The following is a 9,552-nucleotide window of genomic DNA, read 5'->3' as shown; positions in this document are numbered from 1 at the left end:
GGGCCCATAGGAAAAGTCAAGACCAAGGGGAGATCCAAAGGGAAGGGCTGGTTTAAAACCAAGACATAAGGTGAATCCAGGTACCAGGTGAGCGGAGACCGGCCCAAAGGCAGGAATGGGCACCAAAGGGCTCTGACAGGCTGCCCAGCACCTCTCTGTCTAGCTTGCTGTGTGACCTTAGACAAGAACTTGCCCTGGCCAGGTGCTGGTTCACTCTGCAGTCGAGAAAGTCTATAAGGGAACTGACACTGGAGACTGCCTGCTGATTACTCTCCCTGCAGCTGGGCAGCAGGTCCTTGAAGGGGGTCTGGGTAGCGCATCTTCATGTTTGTCACACCTTGAGCAGTGAACCACCTGCTCAACTGTACATGGCGGTCCTGTGGAAGAGAAATTTCAGATACAAACCTGTGCCTTATCCAGAAGCTTAAAAAAAATGTGGATAGGGAAAAGAAAATCAAATAAGAAATCATCATATTTGTACCAAGGGAGTCCCTGTTAGGAGAGTCAGATCCTCTGAGCACACTGGTTCCTGATTTTCTGGCCTGGAAGTTTTGAAATGTCCGGCTTGTCATATCTCACCACTTCCCTCCCCTCCCCTCCCCTCCCCCTACGCTGGTTCCTGGGTCTGGTAATATGCTTTCTGCTGGGAGAGGGGGTCAGATTATTCTTCAGTTAAACATCATCTCTCTCTTTTTCCCATTTCTGTGTGATCTGCCCCTGAAAACTTGTTGTCAGGGAGAGAGGAGGCAATCCTAGAAAGAGGCATGACCTGAGCCTTGAGTCTTCAAGGGAAAGGGGGAGATGGGACCCTCTGCCTTCAAGGCCTTCAGGAGCCCCTTAATGTCCTTAGCTTGAAGTCCCAACCCTCAGCCTGCCATGTAATACCTTTATGAACTGGCCCTGACTCTTTCTACGCCGGCACAGAGTGGGGACTCAGTGAGAGTCACTGAATGGATGGAAATGTTCATTGTTACTAATAGTGATAATAATAATGAAAGAACTCATGCTTCTCTAGGCTCCACCAAAGAGCAGGCACTCCTACAGGTTCGGTTTAAGCAATGACTTAAAACCCCTTGGCTCACCCGCTCATACAAGGCCTGGACCCTCTCCTCTAAGTCTACTCCAACCATTTCTGGGGAGCAAGAGAGAAAGAGCAATTAGTTAAGAGCAGAAGCTTTGGGCTCACAACTGTAAGGAACCAGGGATCCTTGGAGAAAGGTTGATGGCAGAGCTGGGTGGAGGCAACCTGCGAGATAAGCCTGAGTATCTTGTGCAAGAAATTAAGGAAGTACTCAGAAAGCAATAGAGCTGTATCAGAAGGAAACAGAAAGCACCCTGGAGGGGCTCCCACCCGCCAAATCAGGGACAGATTGAGCATCAAAATAAATAGTAGTAACAGATTATAACACATTGGATGAAATAGAAGTTACTGAGTCCGCATTAATATAAGCAAATGGATAAATACACGAACGAGGGTAAGGGGACTCTCCCTTTCCGTAGGATGCCAACTAACGGACACATCTGGAACGATGGAGTTAGGAAATCATCAATGGAGGCCGAAACTAGTGGGTGAAATTGCAATGAGGAACAGGATACACATATTTACATAGTCTCAAAAAATTTTCCTATGAGCTACTTATTAATCACAAAGGGGAAAACAATAACTTTATGTTGAAAAAAAACTGGTGGACACCCCCCTCAGTCAAGTGGCCAAAGTCAACTATCACCATGATGGGACCAGCTGACACGGCACGCCTCCTGATAGGGCACACTGAGAGGGACACAGAACCACTTCTGGGGTCTTTCAGCCAAAAATGCACAATCTGAATCTCATCCTGAGGAAAGGACTAGACCGAAACCCAAATGGAAGGACATTCTACAATGTCAGAGTCATGGAAGTCAAGGCAAGACAGAAGAACTGTCACGGATTGAAGGAGGGCAGGAGAGAAGAAAATAGACTGAAGGTACATGACAATTGCTGGACTCTAATTTGAGTGAGGAGTGCAACCTCCACCATAGCGTTGTATCAGTGTAAATCTTGATTTCAAAAATTGTACTGTGATTATGTAAGAGAATGTTTTTATTTTTAGGAAATATACACTGAAGAAATTAGGAGTGAAGGGATACTGTGTCAACATAATATCAGAAATTAATATGCATGTATAAAAATAGAAAAACAATAATAAAGCACTTGGATTAAAAGTCGAACAATCTGGTAAATCTGGGTAAAGGAGACAAGAGTTCTTGGTACACTTTTCTCTAAATTTAAAATCATACCCAAATAAAAATGTACCTGTTTTTTTAAAAATGAGAAAACATGCTTTTTTTCCCAATACTATTTTTTAATTTAAATTCAGTTAATTAACATATAACGTATTATTTGTTTAAGGGGTACAGGTCTGTGATTCATCAGTCTTATATAATACCCAGTGCTCATTACAACACATTCCCTCCCCAGTGTCCATCACCCAGTTGCCCCATCCCTCCCCCTCCCTCCCCTCCAGAAACCCAGTTTCCTGAGATAAGAGTCTCTTAGGGTTTGTCTCCCTGTCTGGTTTCATCTTGTTTATTTTTTTCCTCTTTTCCCCTATAATCCTCTACCTTGTTTCTTAAATTCCACATGACAGTGAAATCATATGATAATTGTCTTTCTCTGATTGACTTATTTTGCTTAGCATAATACCCTCTAGTTCAACCACGTCTTTGCACATGGCATGATTTCATTTTTTTGAATGCTGCGCGATATTCCATTGTATATATACCACATCTTCTTTATCCATTCATCTGTCGATGGACATCTGTGCTCTTTCCACAGTTTGGCTATTGTGGACATTGCTGCTATAAGCATTGGGGTGCAGGTGCCCCTTCAGATCATTACATTTGCATCTTTGGGGGTAAATACCCAGTAGTGCAATCCTGGGTCATAGGGTAGCTCTGTTTTCAACTTTTTGAGGAAACGCCACACTGGAAAACATGCTTCTTGCAGATAACCCGGAGGAGCGTGCTGCTAAGGGCCAGGCTTGGGAGGGAACCAGGGAGCTGGACAACAGCACCCCCGGAACAGGGCGTCTCATGGTCTAATGAGCTCCCCATGCTGCGCAGACTACCGGTCACTCCTCAGCCTGGGTCTGCTATTAGAAGTGCTGAGAGTGAGGCTTTTCCCCGCTGAGCCTGAGAGCACGGGGCTGTGGGCAGCCCCCCCATCTCAGGACGTGTCAGCACCCTGGTTGGAAGCCTGCTGTGTGTGTGATCTGGGCTGGGCGCCTTTTTATGCTTCCAACCTCTGGGCTAGGCACATTAGAAACACCTGATTTAAGCTCTAATTTAGAACCACCCTGTTAAATACAGAGGCTCATTATCCCTGTTTTTTCAGATAAGGAGGCCGAGTCTTGGCGAGGTGGGGCTGGGACAGGTTTCAAACGCCACACTTCCTACCCCAAGTCCAGTGCTGGACGTCCCCTGCCTGGACGGGCACAACTTTCTTGCCTCCAGGGCTTGGCGTGTGCCCTTCCCTTTGCCTACATCCGGGGTCCCCTCCTCCTGTCTCAGCTTCATGAATTTCCTGCCGCCAACTGAATTCAAGGTCTCCCGCCTCTGAATCCCAGTTTCTCAGCGATAAGTCAACTTCAACTAGGCTAGAATCAAGCTGGGCCTTACCGTGAGCAAGTCATTTTCTGACGAAATTGAATCCAACCCAACTGGAGAGAGGATGCCGAGAAACTGTTCTGAAGCTCTTAGGTGACTGCTGCGAAATAGAGACCACAAAGGGGCTGGGGGGTGAGGGCGGGGCCAGGAGCCGGGGTGGCTGGGAGGTGGTTACAGCAGGCCTTCCCGGCTAGACTCAGGTGAGTCCCTCTCTCCTGCTGGGCCTCAGTTTCCCCGTCTGATGAAGCAGTAGGATGATAGCAGGCATTCTGATCCAAAGATGCATGTCTTTCTCACTTGTGACACTTACACACTGTGCAGATTCCCAGCGCCCTCCCAGTCAGGGGTCTAAGCTGAAGCCTGGCCTTGTACTTTTTCACAAAATCCCACAGGACTTCTGGTAGGCGCTCCTCCTGTCGTTTGAGAACCTCTTCCATCACAACAGGCCTCCTTCCTCTGACCAGTGAGCTGGGGCTGGTGATTCTTGGCCCTCCCTGGAGGGGCTCCTTGGCTCCTTCTGCTGGTTCTCCGTTCGGGTACCCTGCCTGCTGCCTGCTAGCCACTGTGCACCTCTTTAATGTCTTTCAAGGCTCCTGAGCAGCACCCCAGCCTCTGAAGACTCACAGAGCTTGGAAACTCAGAGTCATACTCTTGTGGCTGCAAATTAGTAAACCTGAAAGCTTCTTGTCACGTCAGAAGAGCTGTTGGAGTGAGAAGGAGCCTTACTATTTGCAGATGCTTTCCCAGTGCAAACTGAAAAACAATCTAGATTAGATCCTCGGGGCTGAGGGCCACCCCCTCGGGAGCCATCAAGAGTCTGGGGGAAGGCTATCTCCTAGTGTCAGAGATATGATCCGGAAGCCCTAAGCCCTGCCAGCCTGGCCCCTGGCCTCCGCACCTCTCAGCTGGGGACTTTCCTTCTTTACCCTCCCATCATGCTTTTGCCCCAGACCCTGGCCCAGCCTCTCACCTCTGGCCCCACACTCTAGGAAGGAAAGATTTCACTTAGGATGGGAGTCTGACAATTAGCCGACCTCTCTGAGCCTCAGTTTCTTTATCTGCCGGATTAAGTGAGACCCACGGTACGGGTACGTGAAGTGCTCAGCACATGTCCTGATACAGTGAGACCCCAACAGGCTATGGCAGTTTTTCTGGAATTCCCTTTCTGCCTGGTCTCACCAGTGAGTTCCTTCTCGTTTCCCAGGCCCAGATCCCCTCCTGTGGGGGGATTCCCAGCAGAGCCTCTCCCTCCTTGCGTACACTGCTGTCCTGCTGCTCAGCACATTTGCCCACCTGGGCTGCCTCCCCCACCACACTAGCAGGAGCCACGCCTTGTTTTCATGTCCCCAGAAGGAAGGCTTAGTAGATGCTGATGGGTGCACTGCAGTGGGGTTTCTTCCGTTCCAGGGCAAGGTGGGCAGGTTGGAGAGGTGAGCCTCAGCCCAGGGGACATGTGCCTCTGACCACCTGGAGGGACTCTGCAGCATCCCCCAGGAGCAACGGACCACAGTGGTCAGGTACAGGAACATTCCAGTTCAGCCACTGGGCACCTGACAGGCGTGGCCAATGTCATGGGCGTGCGCTCTGCTCCCCCAGGAAGGAAGGAGATGCATGTGTTGCCTGGCCTGCCTGGAGAATGATGGATATTATTAAGACAGCATGTTAGCAATGAAAGGAACAAAACAAATGCCCTTTGGACCACAGGCAATGCCATTTCCAAGTGAAATTTATGGTAAAGGCCTTCTGGCTTCCTAATGTCACCAAACAGCTTTGAGACACTCCTTCTTTAGAGCCTCTTCCTCTCTCCAGAACCCTCCAAGCTCTTCCTTCAGATTCTTCCTGTATGAGAAGAGGTTGAAAGGTAGGCTGGGGGCCAGATCACACAGGGTCTGTAAGCTGTGTAAGAACAATGACCATTGGGGTCATTGGGTGGCTCAGTTCGTTGAGTGGCTGACTCCCGATTTCAGCTCAGGTCATGATCTCAGGGTCCTGGGATCGATCCCTGTGTTGGGCTCTGTGCTCAGCAGGGAGTCTGCTTGAGGATTCTCTCTCTCTCCCCTCTGCCCCTCCCCAACCAGCTCCCCCCCCAATAAATAAATAAATAAATCTTAAAAAAAAAAAAAAGAACAATGAGCATGGTCCTAAGAACAATGGGAAGTCATAGCAAGATGACGATGGGAAGACACATGATCAAATTTGGGTCTGCAAATGTGACTCTGTTGTGTAGGGAGCAGACGGTAGCGAGGAGACTCGGTTTCAGGGATGAGCAGCTGGAACAGTCGCACAGGGGACTGTTGCTCAGAAGAACCCTGCACTTGGGGCTTAATGCTCTGCCGTTGCCGGCTTGAAATTCTTTTTTTTTAAGTTTATTTATTTATTTATTTATTTGAGAGAGAGAGAGTGCACGTGAGTGGGTGAGGAGGGGCAGAGGGAGTGGGGGAGAGAGTCTCAAGCAGACTTGGTGTTGAGTGCGGAGCCTGACCTGGGGCTCAATCTCAGGACCCTTGAGATCATGACCTGAGCCAAAACCATGAGTTGGACGCTTAACCAACTGCACCACCTGGAAGCCCCTTGAAATTCTTAATAATATTGTCTTTGAATCTGTGTTTTTTAAGTGAAGTGTGATGAGACAGTGAAGGGCTTAGAGCCTTGGCTCCTACGTGGTCCTGGCTCCTACTACCTCCCCTGCATCAGTTCTCAGCTTCCTCCTCCCTACTTCTGCCTGCCACTGCCACTCTCTGCCCCCAGCAGGGACCTGCGTGCAGGTGTAGAGAGGCTCAGGGTTGCCTGGTGACCCCTCCGGATGGGGCATGTCGTGGCTATCACTGCCCTAGGCTGACAGCACCATGGTACATTCAGCAGGTGACTCGGGGGCGGTGGTGAGTCTTTCTCCCATTCTTGACGCGAGTGAAAAGTGTACTTTTGGGGCACCTGGGTGGCTCCATCAGTTAAGCATCTGCCTTCAGCTCAGGTCATGATCCTGGCGTCCTCGGATCAAGCCCCACATCCAGCTCCCTGCTTGGTGGTGAGCCTGCTTCTCCCTTTCCCTCTGCCTGCTGTTCCCCTTGCTTGTTCTCTCTCTCTGTCAAGTAAATAAATAAACCAGAAAGAAAGAAAGGGAAGGAAGGAAGGAAGGAAGGAAGGAAGGAAGGAAGGAAGGAAGGAAGGAAAGCACATCTTGGCTTGAGTGTGCAAAACCCTTGGGGGTTGCTATCCACTGGAGAAGGGGAGAGGACTGGCTGGCTTCCCTGTCCCTAGCCAGGGAACTCAGTCCAGTGGTGGGCCGGAGAGGAAACCCAGCAGTCGACGGGGTTTGGGCAGAAGCGCACTCAAAAGCAAGTAAAGCACCATGACAGAGTGAGAGAACATGGCAAAGGAAAAAACTTTACATTTTAGTGCCTTTAATGGCAATTCTTGTCCTTGCCGTTTTAGTAAGAGGTCTTAGGTTTTCAGTTTGCCTTGACCCCGCAAATGGTAGAGCTTGTGCTGGTAGAAAGCAGTCAACGAGCTAAAGCACGTAAAGTGCATTCAGGTCCTGCAGGTACTGATATCCCCTCCCCGGTGGCTGGTAATGCTGATTTTGTTGTTTATTTGCTCAAAAGAGTAAATGAAGGGGCTTCCGGAGGGGAGGTCCACCCAGGGGCTGGCAGTGGTGATCGAGGTAACAACTGATTTTGCATTTTATTCTCCTTCAAGCAGGAGACTGAAGGAGACTCCTTCAAACAGATGTGTTCAAATACCATGCAAAACAGGTTGGGGCTCTGCCTGCACAGGGGACTCCCCCTTAAAAGAGGAGCCAGAGCTCGGCCTGAGACATAGCTACCCACACCTAAGGCAAATTGAGTTTTGAAGCAACTGGAACAGTCATGAAAAAGCTGTGATTTTTCAGGACTGGATTCACCTCCCTGAGGGGCTGGTGACTGAGGGAGGCCCGAAAAGAGTTCCCTTTTCTGAGGGCACGCAGATGGCTCTGTCCTGCTTCTCCACCTCCTGGATGGCTCGCCACCCATCTCCCCCCACCCAGGTGCCCCGTCTAGGCCTCATCTCACTTTCTCTCTTTCTCTCAGGGATATTATAATTCTCTCTTCTGACTGCACCCCTTAGCTGCCACCCTAAGCTACTTCTCATCAGGAGAGATCTTTCTAGAACCTGTCTGTGGGCCCCTCCGGGCAGAAGCCAGGTCGCCTGGGCTCTGGGTCCCAGTTCCAGCAAGGCCTGGCAGGACTTGGTGCCCAGCAGTGTTTGTGGCCTTGGCTGAGAGAAGGCTGTGGTAGTCACGGTGGTTGGCTCGCAACATCCATGACACCCCAGGGGATCTCCTTCCCAGTGGTGAAGTACGAACATGTGGCTCACTTCTGGTCACAAGACACCAGGGGTGGTCTCCTGGGAGGAGGAGGGTGCAGAGGACTTTGAAGAAAATGAGATGCAAGGAGAGGTGGCCTTTTTCTTCCTGTAGATGAGGCTTTGTCTGGAGCCTTAGAGCAGAGCTGCTGCAGCCCAGCAGAGGAGACGGGGGAGGGGGAGATGGAAATGGAGGAGAACCACAGAGACACTGAGCTGAAGCCCTGATGTACCCCATCTGGAGGCCGCGCCGCCTCCAGCCCCACATGTGGGAGATAACACACTTCTCCACATCAGACCGTTTGGTTTTATGTGTTTTGCAGCCAGGACATCCTCAATGGATGCAAATAACACAGTGAACTTGGACGACCATGTGCCAACGCTGGACTCTCACCCAATAGCACCACCAGCCCCAACAACCTCCCAGGCTCAGTTTCTCCAACTTTGGAGTGGCGTGAGAGGTTCTAGAGGCCGAACTGGAGAAAGGAAGGCTGAAACCCATTGTTAAGAGAGGGCTGTTGGTAAAAGACACCCATGGAGGTCAAGAGCATGGGCTTTGGCATGGGGCAGACCTGAGTCTGAAGCCCAGTATTCTGTTCACAGGCTGTGAGGCCTTGGGTGAGTCACGTAAACTCTACTCCCTAGTTTGCTCCCCTGGGAAGTGGAGGTAATGGTGGGGTGAGGACTAAGTGAGGTGGGCCATGTAAAAAGCTTCATGGACAGGGCGCCTGGGTGGCTCAGTCATTAAGCGTCTGCCTTTGGCTCAGGGTGTGATCCCGGGGTTCTGGGATCGAGCCCCACATTGAGCTCCCTGCTCCGCTGGGAGCATGCGTCTTCCTCTCCCACTCCCCCTGCTTGTGTTCCCTCTCTCGCTGCCTGTCTCTCTCTCTGTGTCAAATAAATAAAATTGGGGGAAAAAAAAAAAAGCTTCATGGTGCCCCTGGCTCTCAGCAAGGGCTCCAAAGCAGAGTTGGCTGTTCGGGCAGCCCAGCCTCGGGAGCAGCTAAAGGTGGGGCAGTGTGAGGGGAGGAGGAAGACCTCTGTAGTGGAGAACTTGGGAGCCTCTTTGGATGCCTCCCATCACTTTCTTCCACAATTGCTCTGGCCTGTGACCAGCATGGAAACCTTTCTGGGGCTGTTCTGGCTAGACCAGAGCAATTGGGAAAGGAAGGCCTCCTGTGTGGGGTCCTTGAGGTAGACCCTGCGGGGATATGCCCAGGTAAGGAAGGTCAAGGAAGGCATGCCAGGAGGGAGGCTGGAGAGCAGATGGGGAAAAGTGTAGCAGTGAGAAAGGTACCTTCGGGGAAAGGGGAAGGTTCTGCTTGGAGCAGAAATTTTTGGAGGGTGATGGGAGGAACCCCTGGAGAGGCAGGGGAAGGAGACTGGCTGCAAAGTTTTCTGCCAATGAGAGGGTTTTTATTACTCAAGGGTTTCTAGTCTGCCTCCAGACCTAGAAGCATCACCCCAACTGATAGATGGAAAAACTGAGGCCAGGGAGACCAAGTCAGTGCTATCAGAAGCCAGTAGGCTAGGGTGCAGCCTCAACATTTGGCCTTCAGAGCTCAA

Source organism: Ursus arctos, unplaced genomic scaffold (genome assembly GCF_023065955.2).
Source record: "Ursus arctos isolate Adak ecotype North America unplaced genomic scaffold, UrsArc2.0 scaffold_28, whole genome shotgun sequence".
Classification (NCBI taxonomy): domain Eukaryota; kingdom Metazoa; phylum Chordata; class Mammalia; order Carnivora; family Ursidae; genus Ursus; species Ursus arctos.
Note: the sequence above shows the minus strand (reverse complement) of the source record.